Genomic DNA, 14,437 nt, shown 5'->3' on the forward strand with positions numbered 1-14,437 from the left:
CTTAAATGCCAGAGTCAGAGGTCACGGCTTCAATTCTGTACGAAAATATCGAAATGTTGCACCCACTAATCCTGTGTGAGAAAATATTGAAATGTTGCACCCACTGAGATTTGTACTGAGAAGCCCACTAGCAGTGTCTCAAGTCCGTTGTTTGTGTACACAGGTGCACCATCGGTCACAGCATTGATGTTCTGAGCAACTCTATGTTCACTCAAAATGTCCGTCGGAAGTAAGCCACTGGAGCCTTAACCACTGTATAGGAATTTGCAAGTCACAGGCACAGGCACACGTACAGCCCCGAAATGGTCACAATACGCCTGCATTTCAGTCACCACCCCCTTTGTTATCTCTCACAAAATGTTCCCTGACTATCAATAATTCTGCATCCAAGCCCTCACAAGAACCGTCATCGGTAATGAAACTTGGCGCATGCACAGTGCAGACATAATTGCTGAACACAGCAAGCATGGGCGTGGCGTCCACCTCTGTATCAGGGCCTATGTATCAAGTTGCTCTAGGAGTGGTACCATGCAGTGCTAGGCAGTTTACTCACACATGGATGTGTAACACTGCCAGGAACTTCAGCCACTATATCAACCTCACCTCACCTGCCCAGCCCATCTGTAAGTGCTGGGACTGGTTAAAAATAATTACATTGATATTCATTTAAATTAATGTAATTTTTTAATAAAGTAATTTAACCTTACATTTTATTAAATTGTATTCTGATTTACTTTGAAGATTACCGTTTGATTAAAATAAATATTAATTATATAATACTGCCCTCGTTGGACATCAAGAGGACTTTTAGTGGAACCCAAAAAAGTATAAACCTGTACAGGTTATATTTGTTACCACTTGCATTATATCTCAGAATTTGATGGAATAGAGGGGCTGATTCAGCATTGCACGCAAAACAGAGGTTGTGCCTGCGCTTAGTAGATGATAAGGCAGTTGTGAGACTTAATGAGTAAAAATAACTAGGTATAAATTGTAAGTATTTTATTGATTGATAAGGTGCAGAGTTAATTTGGAGTCACAGTGCTCCTTTTCTGCTGAACTCTTGTGATGCAAGGTGGGTAGGGGGGAAGGGGTAGGGAAGGGGGATGGTATCGGATAATGGATTCAGGATCTGATTCAGAGCCGCTCACTAGATGCGATCGCTCGCCTGCAGCGTATGCAAATTCAGCTAAGTCGGAATGGCATGCACTCGCTCGTAAAGGCATAGGCACGCCCACTTTGTGTTGGCGAGCGATCACTTTGTGTATGCAGACGCCCATTAGCATATGTAGATATGCCGACTAGTGCACGTCATCTCCAGGAAGTGTTTTAAAACATTGGTTCATCGAGGACCATCGGAAGCGCTCACAGCGCTTGTGGTTACCTTACCTTACCACAAGCAAAGGGGCTGGTGACGTGTACTATGATGCTGTCTGTTAATTATGCACGCCTTAGAAACGGCGTGGCAACACTCAGGCACGCCTGCGTTCGCCACTTGCGACCGGGTCTGAATGAGCTCCTGAATCCGGAGGTCTCTAGTGCCAAAGGGTTGGACTAATAATAGTTAGAGAGGGTAGTATGCATATAGCACAATGGATATGACCATAAAGAATAAGTTGTTGTCACATGGAGCATCCAAACTGGTTAGTGAAAATACAATGAAATCTCAATTTATAAGGAGAAAAGTAATAGAAAAAAATCTAGGTAGTGGCGCTCTGAAGGTCCGTCGACTTACCCTATGTCCTGCGAATAACCACGATCCTCCACTGTTCTGGATGATAGTCGACTCGCTGCCTCCTGGTTGAGCCACATAACACACTGGTATTATTATTTAGTCAAAAAGGAGAAACAAAATATGCCCCCTGTATACAGCTGCTACTGTCTCTATGGCCCTGCTGCTTTTAATTTAGTATGGTTTACTATATTGAGGCTTTTCTCAGCATTCCTTTACAAACATAGTATTGAGGATGTATTGCTGTATGGTTACTTTCCTATAGTAGTGTCTGAACTAAAAGTCTCCTCACTACTCACTAAATTTGCTCTAATGGGTCACGATAATCATATATTACTAGGACCCAGGACTGCCGGAGGCACGATCTACGTCCTTGCGCACTATTGCGCATGCGCCCCCATACTGCGCGTCTTCAGCTTCATCCTCCATGCATTATCTACGTATGCTGCACTCCAATCATAGATGCATGTAGGAGGTGTCTATTTCCCACAGACACCTCCTGCTGCATTTGCATTTTACTTGTAAGGCATCACACAACCGCTTCCCTGTGACTGTGCAATACTGTCCACATCAGAATCAGGCCCATGGTCTGCAGAGAGGAAAAAGAGGCAGAGCGTTGTAACACACAAGTGGGGAATACAGTAATGCACATGCGTAGGGTGTATCTTCCATTAAAGCTGCAGAGATAAAAACAGTGGGAAATGTGCTGGAGAACTACAGGCACAAGCCAGCGTAGGGTCAGGTGGACCTGTATGTGTAAGGTGCAAAGCATCTATTGTAACTCTGCTTTAGGACTGTGCCGATGAAGAAGAGTGTGGGGTAATGCAACCATATCTATAAGATTGTCATATACCATCTGAAATGCCAAGTATTTGAGCATGAGGGAGTGGAGATGCTTGCAGTAACCATATTTGTGTCCTTTAAAGTCATGTACAGGAGAAAATAAATAAAGAGGTATATTTTTATAAGAGAAGTTCTGGCGCCCAATTATTCAACAAGAACGGCTGCATCTGTTTATTCCTGAATCTATATGTGGGACGGTTATTAAACCGGCTTGGGCAGGGATTCCCTTCTCGGGTATTGCCCACACGCTGGAGAGCTAGCCTGGGGAAATGTGAGGTGTACAGTGGCGGCTCCAGAGGTGGGGCTGCAGAGCAGTCCAAAATTCAAATAGGGGAGCCACACCAACTGCCAGTGAGTACCAGCTAAAGATGTTTGGGGTGGCAGTTGGTGTCGCTTCCCTATTTGAATTTTGACTGCGCTGCAGACCCACCACTGGAGCCACCACTGGAGGTGTATCACTCCCCCTTCAGTTTGTGGCACCATGCCACAAACTGAAGGGGGATTCAACTGAAATTGGTGAATAAGCTCACGCTTATCTCTGAATAGCATACTTGCCGACTTTGTTATTTTCCTCTCCAGGAGATGCAGGTGAGCGGCAATGGGGATGGGATCGGAATGCCCATGTCAATAGGCCCCACCCCTTGTAGTAAAATGCAGTGAATCACACATTTAAATATGGGTGGGGCCAAATGGCAGGATTATCATATAGTTGCAACATTAGGCTCCACCCCCTACATGCGGACAGTAAAATTCTCCCTATTCTGCCCACTTCACTAGGAAATGGGCAGTAGGCAGGAGCAGTGCCTGCTCTTCTGGGGGTACCCTAAAAATCGGGAGCCTCCCGCAGGTTCCAGAAGAGTATGCAAGTATGCTGAACAGGCTGCATTTCCATCTACATGTCTGCAAAACTCCCATGGTAAAAGTGGAGATCTGACTGGTTCCCGGGCTACCCTAAATGACTCACAGATCCACAAGGGGAGATTCAAATGTTCTGCCGGCAGCTTTTTTTTTTTAAGACGTCTAACAGAGCAATTTTGCAGAAGATGCAATATTTTGCATGAGTATCTGAATCAGGCCCAGAGTATCTAGATATACACACAGTCAGCTTTTCTCTTTTTTTTTTCTTTAGGTCAGTTGATGAATTAGCATGTATGTAACCCTAACCTACTGAATTAGACAGTTCTTTGGTGGGGTATCTACTAATGTGACCAGAGCCCCTATATAAACTACAAACTTGTGTTCCTATCTGGTAATAGTGATGATGGAGTTAACAGTGGAACATAACTATATACTGTATGGTAGAGCTTATTTCCCCTTCACACTAGGGACCTGGAAATGAGGTGTAGTGAGGGTGGAAGTGCAGTTCCATGCCCATAAAGCCCACTTAGAGAAGAAACTAGTCCCCAGTACTGTGACTGCCAGGAAGCTGCATCACCTGAGAAGCCACCCAAGAATACTCCCCCCAAACGATGGGTGGCAGCAGGAGCAGAGAGAGGAGGAGAGATTGCTGTCCAAGGTGCTGAACTGTATTCTAGCCGTCGGGAATCAGGTCTGTGAACTTCTGCTCAGCACACATATCACAGCATCATTCTGCTATTTCAGGCAGGCACACACCCAAGAGTACTGGAGCATCTAGTCATTCTCCTTTATATGTGATTGTTACTATACCCAGCCAGCATTGTTAATTGAAGCAGCTCTCACAGCTGGGTTAGAAAAAACATTCCTCCTCACTCAGTCTATAGACAGCTCACTCATCAAGTATAGAGACTAATTAAGTTTGCAGCCAATTCAACTTTTTGGTAGTTAATCTGGCTGTCAGGGTCATTAAGTAAACATCACAAAGTGCATTGAAATTCTGGGTAAGCTAATAACTTAGCAGTTCTACAGAAGGAATCTCCGCAAAAACTGCAAGTCGCACGCAGTGAATACTCAAGCTGCATATGGAATTGCAGTAGCCAGTTTATGCAACGGCATTCAAACAGACACACAACCAACTACTTCCCCATCACCACCCCCAAATGCTCACGACCTGTCACTCACTCTGCGATGGATTCCTTTGTGCGTAATTGCAGTGCGATTGCAGCGCACGTGCAGTGTGGTACATATAGATGCGCAATTCTGAACAATAAGCTGATCTGTGAATATAGTTGCAATTGTGTAAGCTGCTGAATCAGGCCCAGTATTAGGTAAAGGCAAAAGTACCTTCCTTAGTAGGAATCAGTATGAATGACCGCTGGCCGCATGGATCAAATCTTGACGCCAGAGCACCAACAGGTGATTTAGGTAAGTACAACTAACTCTGCCCCCCCCCTAACCCTCCCTTAGGGGTGCCTAACCCTAACCTCCCACCCTAATGCCTAAGCATAACCCCCCCAACCCCGCAGCCTAAACCGAAGTCTCCCGGGAGGGCACCTAACCCTATCCTCCCCCGGGGGTGCCTAACCCTAACCCCCCCTTCCCCTAGCCTAACCATAACCCTCCTGGGGGTGGCGCCTAACCCTAAGTCCCCCCAGGAGCCCCTAACCTAACCCTCCTCCCCTGCGGCTGTCCGCGCCTGCTGCACGGCTTACCTTCATTCGGTATGCCGGGCGTCAGGCTCCCGGTGTAGGGATAATGATAGGCATCAAGATTTCATTAGACCCCTGCCGGGATTTGACCATCGAGAAGCCGGCAGTCAGCGTTTCGACCATCGGCTTCCTGACTCCATCCCCCCTAGAATAGCAGGGGAGTATAACAAGGAAAAGGTTAACCTATTTAGAATAAGAAAGTAACTAATCAGTAACCTATAGGGTTAGAAACTTCTTATGAATAAGTAATTGCTTATGAATAATTAACGAATTTTAAATATGTATAGTTAACAATATTCACTCCTACAGCACCAAAAGTGAAGAAGCTCCTGTATAATAAAATGTACTTCTTCTTGTTTGCTGCCTATGTGAAAACAATTGTTTCTGTCATTGTTTTGCAAAGGAAAACTGTTTTTGTCAAGAGTATATTTGCACATATACTGTATTCCTGGAAAGAAACTAAATTACTCTTAAATAAAGGACATTTATTTAAAAGAAAACTGTAATTTACTGTGTTTGAGAGAATCGTGATACTTTCACCTCTGCCTGTAAAGGAGAAAGCAGCACTGTCCAGATAACTCCATCTCATCCCTTGGTGAGTGTTACATGTATATCAAAAGAACTATATATCCTTAGTTCCAAAAGAAAGATTGCTTTACTTTGCCATTACCCAATATAATAATAATAATTATTATTATTATTATCATTATTATTTTTATTATTATTATACCAAAAAAGTAATTAACCACAGGGTATTTTATTGAGTGATTCTGAGATAATGATGGGACCGATTCAGAGGTGCTTGGTTGCTATGGGCAACTTCTCCAATGGGCAAATTTCAGTGAGAGTTATGAAGGAACTGAAAGCTATGTAGAGTTGTGCATACACATAAATATGCCTATTTTGAGATAGATCTTTTGTATTAGGTGTAGGATTTGTTCAATTGCATACTAATGATAATAATGCAGCCATGATACCAAGCATACAGATATTGTTGGTCCAGCTGCAAACATCAAGGATGCAGAGGAAGGAAGGGGGTACTGATTACCCGGGTCTGGGCTTGTTGGAAAGGCCTGGTCAGCTACGGAGGGGCCCCTTGTAGTGCTGTTGAGGCTGCACATACATTTTTTCTTTAAATTTTTTGGGAGGGGATGTGGGCTCCCCCCCAGTGCCCATGTCAGCCCTGGCAAAGATGCATTCAACTCTGCATCTCTGCATGCTGGACAATAAAGCATATAGCTTCATGTATACAATGCAGGAGCAGTTATGGTCAACTTGCACTGAACTCTGAATCAGCCTCTGGGAATGCATTTGCCCGAAATTTATGATCACGTACCACACCTACTCAAGCTCCATTAATCAACATACTCTGCTATGTTACTGGTAAAAAAGAGAAGCAGTACTATCTCACTTCACCACAGAAAGCTGAAGCTCCTCCCACATCGTTAGGACACTGGGCCTGATTCAGAGATGGAAGCTAATGCCGATGATTAAGCAGTTGAGCGATTATCGGTGGTCTGCGCATGGATCTGAGTCGCACTGCTCATGTGTCAAATTTTATTTATGTTGCTGCTCACAGTAAGGATTTATTTGAAAATTGACTGACAGACAGGAACCGTTTGTGGGCAGCAACGGGGGTGGTGACCAGTGGCGGCTCCAGGGGTGGGGCTGCAGCGCAGTCCAAAATTCAAACAGGTGAGCCACACCAACTGCCAGAGAGTCCAAGCCATCTATGTTTGGCAGAGTTTGAAATGACAGTTCTTGTGGCTCCCCTATTTGAATTTTGGACTGCGATGCAGCCCCACCTCTGGAGCTTCCTCTGGTGATGGCTCAAATGTAGGTGTGCCGTAACCATTTTTGGGGAGTGTGTCTCAGCCTGCGACTGCAATCCCATATGTAGTAAAAATGGCTCCGGCGCCTCGCGCGGCCATTCTGTTCGACCTTAATGTTACTCAGAAGGCCGATGGGACAGATTAAGAAGCTAAAACTGAGTGGACATTACTGGCCTGCCCATGTGCATTCATAAACCAATCCACACCATGCTTTCTGCAAAGCAAGTCTGCCTAGCTGTCACTATCTGCCTGTTCAGTTACTGTAGGAAAGCACCTTATTTCTGTTGGGGTAGCATGCTGCAGATGGATGAATGAGAGCACCCTGGTTACAGTATACTGTGTCTATTCATTTTATAAATATATTACCTGTTCTCTAACATCTTATATGTTTGGTAGCCTGACTTTCATCTTAATCCAGCAAAGGCTCTTTTATAACAACTGGTTAAACTGAAATGCAGTACCTTGGAACGAGATCATAAATGTGATTGGTTTCTGGGAAAAGATTGGTGATTTATTATTCATAATTTCTTTTCATTTCATATATCAATAACAGACTGATTTTTGTAAAGGAAACAATAATGCAAAATCACTGCCAGCAAGAACCAGTATAGGCATAATATTGTTTTTTTTATAGCATATAATTAATCGGTATGCATTCGGCACCCCGGTGGTCTGGATGCCGATGCTTACCTTACCTGCGCCAGAATACCGATGCCGGTCACAATCCCCGTGCTGACATCCCAACCGCAGAGATACCGAAGGTAAGTTGCGGAGTGGGGGGGAGGGTTAGGGTTAGATTTAGGGGTTAGGGTTATGTACTAGGTGGAGGGTTAGGGTTAGTCACTAAGGGGGGAGGGTTAGAGTTAGGCACTAAGGGGGGAGGGTTAGGTTTAGGGTGTGGGGCGGTTACATTTAGGTGGCTAGGTTCAGGCACCAGGGAGGGAGGGGGAGGGTTAGGGTAGGTAGAGGGGGAGGGTTAGCATATGTGAACCCTGTCGGGATCCAGGCATCGGGATTCTGACCACCGGGATCCTGTCTGTCAGTATTACATACCAATTCCAATTATTCAGATGTACCTTTACCTATTTTTATAGCAAGTATTATTGGGTACTTGTTAATAACATAATGTAAATAATGCACTTATAGTACAGGAATTAACGTTACCCGGGCTTTCAGGGGATATCATTTTTAGCCCTCTAGAAAAGTACTGACACATTGCTGTTAGTTCTTCAGAAAACAAACTGGAAACAAAAGACATGCTGAATACATATTAAAGAGGACCTCTCTCTGTCCTTCACCCAGATATTACATACTTTCCCCATCTTGTATTCAGAATGAGAATAAATAGGAAAATGTCTTTTGCAGCCACATTCATTTTCATCCTGTACATCAAGGGCGTACATCGCGTTAGCACATACCTCATCCACCTAGGAATATACATTGAACACTGATGTATCTAAAATTATTTTGGCATCAGCGCATGATATATTGATGGTATTGATTTGGGCGCCAACATTCATTCACAGACTCAGCTGCTTATTTTTCAGATCAACTCATCTTGTGGGTACACCTATGCAATTAAGCCCTAACTTGCAGCATGACCAAACTTCCTTGCCTGGCCTAGCCTGAACCTATAATTGGTGACGCGGTAAAGGACGGTGGATGGAAAGTGATGAGGGGCAAAGTACGGTGATGAGGGACAGAAAAACAGAGACAGTCTCATTACTTTTCAATCAGCCCTCGTAACTAACATAAATTAGTGTTTCACCAAATACTCAAATAAGTTCACTTCCAAACCATCCTACATTCTCACACTCCCTTAACCAGGGCTTCAATCCACTTTGCAAACACTTGCTGCTGAGTACTTAATTAGTGGATGCTATGACATGCAGTTATTGAAGCTGAACAGCCTGGAAAAAAACAGAAATGACACACCTGCCTACTCGAAAAAGTGCTTGATTGAGATTCATGAAAAACTCGAAAACCCAAAAAATAGGTAGAGACAGCCGTGGGAGATAGCATTGCGTGAAGTATGTATTATTTTGCACCCAAATGTTCTTAACATCTAATTTTCCACAATTTTAAATTTATATAAAGATTTTTAATTTTAAGTACAGTATAGAATTTGGTACAGGGATGGAAGATCTACAGTGTCTAGATAGACACTCAAAAGATTAACACCAGATGGTCGACATGCAAATTGTAGACAGGGTCAAATGGTTGACAATTAAAAGGTTGACATGGACTAAGGTCAACTGGGTCAAATGGTTGACATGGTCAAAAGATCGACACACAAATGGTCAATACAGAAATGGTTGACACATTGTCTTTCATGATTTTTAGGGTTAGGTTGAGGGTTAGGGTGAGGTTTAAGGTTAGACACTTGGTGGAGGGTTAGGGTTAGGTTGTGGAATGGAACGGTTAGGGTTAGGAACTAAGGGGAGGGTTAGGATTAGATACCAGGGAGAAGGTTAGGGTTAGGCACTAGGGGAAGGGTTAGGGTGAGGATTAGGCTTAAAGTAACAAAAAAACCAGGTCAACATTTTCTGTGTTGACTTTTTGTGTGTCGACCTTTTGACCATGTCGACCATTTGACCATGTCAACCTTAGTCAGTATTAACCATTTAACAGTCAATCATTTGACCCTGTTGACCATTTAACCCTATCAAACTGTTGACCATTTTCCTATCTAATGCCGGGTACACACTAGACGATATGTTGTCCGATCCCGTGGATATCGGGCACAAGATCTAGTGTGTACACACTATGCGCGCCCCGATGCCCAACATTGGGGTCATTCCCTAATCCGTGCATACATGGACAAAGGAGTGACCCACCTGCCGATGCCAGCAAGTTCAATGGTGCAAGTGAACGGCATATTGGATGGGCGGTCACCAGATCATGCAGTGTGTACCAACCACCCTATATGTCATTCATCGGCACCATCAGGCATCACATCAGGTGGTTGCCTAATGTGTACCCACCTTAACATGTGGTATAGATCTTTAGACTGTCTATCTATATAGTGTAGACCTTTCAATCCACACCTATAGAATTTATTCCAATCTTGGAAATACTGTAAATATTGCAATTACAGTAGGTCACACAACTGAATTCAGAGGATATGCCATGAAGAATCTTTGACTTCTGTAACAATACATCTAGAGATACTTAGGGAGTTACATATGTAATTGTCAGGGCTTATAAAGCACTTTGCAGCAGTTGCGCATTTTAATAGAATCTCTAAATGCATTTCAATGCTGTTTAGACTAATCACATCCAATTAACAAATATGATCTGTATACTGGCTGGGAAATCTTACGAATAAATGACATAATAAATTAAAATTACTCTATGCAGACAATCTAATGTTTCTACTTACAGAATTACAATAAATGTTCACATCCAGTCCTTGACAGCAGTAATACATTAACACTTTTTCCCCAAAGCAGAACAGTTGGTTCTACATATAAGTTTACAAAAATAATGAAAAGATAAATAATAGTAAATAATGTGCAAATCAGACAATAGCAGGTGCCATAAATAGGTGTTGCTTCCTATAATAATAACTACAGGACTATATAAAATATTCTTTTACATTAATTCATTCTCAATAAAGTCAGGTATGGATTTATAGATTGCAGAATAACCCTCCCATTGGATAAGTAGATTGTAAATATAAAAATCAACTGTGACTCACATGACCGCGGGTGTCTTCACATCACAACAAGGTTAAATAAAAATCAAAGCTAATGAAGAAATGAACAAACAAAAATAAATGAACAAAGATAATGTACAAGGAATTAAAAACTCAATAAAAATAAATACAGCTGCCAAAATTCATTATAACATCCTGTTTGAACACAAACAAAACAATTAATTAATGGAGATTACTTCTACCCGTTGAGGAATACAGTGGGCCAAATGTAATAGGTAGTCTGTTTTGGTAAATTGCGAGTTTGGTGCTAAACTCGCAATTTTTCACAACTCTCCAATGTAATAGAGTGTCTGTTCACTAAAACTCGCATTTTTCAGAGTTACTAAAACTCTCCATTCTCAAACTCGCATCCAGATGTTTTCACATTGAAAACAATCAACTCGCCCAATGTAATAGAGTGTCTGTTTCAGACTCGCAAAATAATAGACCTGCTTCAGGCTAGCGAGTACATCCTGAGCAGGTCAGATTAACACAGAAACATGCACATATCCAGATATGTACATGTTTCTGTGTGTACTTATGTTAAATGTTTTTAAATAAAAAAAAAAAAAACGTGCACCCCCTCCCCAAAAGCATAACCAGCCCCGGGCTTTATAAAGCCTGTTCTGGTTCTAAAAATACAGGGGCCAAAATGCGTAGGGGGCCCCTGTATATTAAGAACCAGCACAGGACTTTGTTGAGCTGGTCCTGGTTCTGGAAAATCAGGGGACAAAACGAGTAGGGGTCCCCTGAAAATTCCAGAACCAGCACCGAACTCTTTCTAGCGGGGGGATAATGCCACAGCCAGGGAAAACCTTTCACCGGTTTCCCCGGCCAAAGCATTACCCCTGACCGCTAGTCAGTCCAGGCCAGGGATCCCTGGGGAGTTAGGTACCCCCCCAATAAAGGGGTACCCCTCTCCAGGGCACCCCAGGCCTAGACTGATAGCCCGGGGCTATCCCCAGCACCCTAGGGCGGTGGGTGCCGGGTTGATAGTGTAAAGTGTAAAATTAAGTTTTCAATATTGTCTTTATTTGTAGAACCACAAGTACCAGCAAGCCTCCCCTGCATGCTGGTATTTGGAGAACCAGAAATACCAGCATGCGGGGCATTACAGGCCCGCTGGCACTTGTAGTTCCACAACTAAAGAAATACATAAATAAACAAACATACACCGTGAAAGTATAATTTTAATAAAACATACATTCACACTCACACTGACACATACTCACCTAGTATCCGAAGTAATCCATAGGGGTGTACCTGAAAAAAAAAATCCATACTCACCTCTCCTATGCGTAGATCACGTCCACTTGAGTAGGCAATCCAGGGGTTAAAAAAAAAAAAAGAAAAAAAAAACGAACCATACGGACTGAGCAAAGGTATGTGTGTACACATACCTTTGCTCCGCGTAAATGACCGGGGCACACTTGTGCCCCGTCAGTGAAGGGCCCGCCAGCCAATCAGGGAGCATCTCCGTCGGAGCAGCTCCCTGATTAGCTGAATGCGGCCAGCCTGTGTGTTCCATAGACGTCTATGGTGAGAAATTCCCATAGACGTCTATTGTGGGAACCGCTACATCGTAGCCGCAAGATTAATTGAGGTTAATCTTGTGGTTACATCACTGATACGTTCCCACAATAGACGTCTATGGGGATTTCTCACCATAGACGTCTATGGAACACACAGGCTGGCCGCATTCAGCTAATCAGGGAGCTGCTCCGACGGAGATGCTCCCTGATTGGCTGGCGGCCCCTTCACTGACGGGGCACACGTGTGCCCCGGTCATTTACGCGGAGCAAAGGTATGTGTACACACATACCTTTGCTCAGTCCGTATGGTTCGTTATTTTTTTTGTTTTTTTATTTTAACCCCTGGATTGCCTACTCGGACAAGTGAACGTGATCTACGCATAGGAGAGGTGAGTATGGATTTTTTTTTCAGGTACACCCCTATGGATTACTTCGGATACTAGGTGAGTATGTGTGAGTGTGAGTGTGCATGTATGTTTTATTAAAATTATACTTTCACGGTGTTTGTTTGGTTATTTACGTATTTCTTTAGTTGTGGAACTACAAGTGCCAGCGGGCCCGTAATGCCCCGCATGCTGGTATTTGTGGTTCTCCAAATACCAGCATGCAGGGGAGGCTTGCTGGTACTTGTGGTTCTACAAATAAAGACAATATTGAAAACTTAATTTTACACTTTACACTATCAACCCGGCACCCACCGCCCTAGGGTGCTGGGGATAGCCCCGGGCTATCAGTCTAGGCCTGGGGTGCCCTGGAGAGGGGTACCCCTTTATTGGGGGGGTACCCAACTCCCCAGGGATCCCCGGCCTGGACTGACTAGCGGTCAGGGGTAATGCTTTGGCCGGGGAAACCGGTGAAAGGTTTTTTTCCTGGCTGTGGCATTATCCCCCCGCTAGACAGAGTTCGGTGCTGGTTCTGGAATTTTCAGGGGACCCCTACTCGTTTTGTCCCCTGATTTTCCAGAACCAGGACCAGCTCAACAAAGCCCTGTGCTGGTTCTTAATATACAGGGGCCCCCTACGCATTTTGGCCCCTGTATTTTTAGAACCAGAACAGGCTTTATAAAGCCCGGGGCTGGTTATGCTTGTGGGGAGGGGGTGCACATTGGTTTTTTTTTACACACACACAGAAGCCATCACGGATCTCACTGATCTGTGATGGCTTCTCTAAAACTCGCACCTTTTAATGCTACTCGCATTAAAAGGTGTCAGTTTACATAGTCCTTAACTCGCCTAAACTCGCAAATGCAGTAGCCTTGAGCTGAAAAGTTCGCAGGCTATTGAATTTGCGAGTTTCAGTACAAACTCGCACTTTCTAAAAGTGCGAGAAAGTGCGAGTTTGTACTGTTACTAAAACAGACTACCTATTACATTTGGCCCAGTATGTCTATTATATAACATGTTATAGGACAGAAATTAGGATTAACATGAAAGTAAGGTGGCAATCACAATTCCTCTGTAAGTATCACCTATGATGAAAGAAGCACTAGCATTCTCATTTATGGTAGTCCTTCTCCTCCTCTTGGCGGCATGGTGCGGACGGCCGCGGCTCCCCTGGGGATGCACGCACCAATCTAAATAAAATTTAAAGAGCCAGTCCCTCCCCATTGTGATGTCACAGAAGATGCCTATTTCAAGCCCCCGTCTATATAAGGAACTCCCTGGGAGCACTCCTGTGCCAGAGTATAGGCTCCCGAACCGTACGCCAGTGTTCCCAGTGAAATCTTCTGATTGTTCCTGACCTTGGCTTTGTTTGTGACCTAAAACTAGAAATAGTGAACCAGCGCTGCAAAAACCCTTCTTTATTCCTAGGGTAATCCTGAATAGATGGTGCAGTCCTCTCACACTTTATCACAGACTGAAACGACCACACTTGCATAATAATCCTGTCACATGTGCATCTGTGGGGGAGTAGTCACAATGTCACAATGCAAGTACAGTATATATGTAATAAAAAAACCTGCACTGCATAAACTGCGTAAACTAGAGATTGGACACACCCAAAAGCTCACAAAACAATGGTCACAAAACAAGAAATGGTGAACCAGCACTGCAGGGACCCTTCTTTACTCCTAGCGTAATCCTGAATAGATGGCGCAGTCCTCTCACACTTTATCACAGACTGAAACGACCACACTTACATAGTTATCCTGTCACATGTGCATCTCTAGGTATCTTTATAAGACAGGGAAATCTCAGGATAAGGTGAATGTAGAAATTGGACTTACATCTGCG

The sequence above is a fragment of the Taudactylus pleione genome, unplaced genomic scaffold (assembly GCF_031769625.1).
Source record: "Taudactylus pleione unplaced genomic scaffold, aTauple2 ptg000093l, whole genome shotgun sequence".
NCBI classification, from domain to species: Eukaryota; Metazoa; Chordata; class Amphibia; order Anura; family Myobatrachidae; genus Taudactylus; species Taudactylus pleione.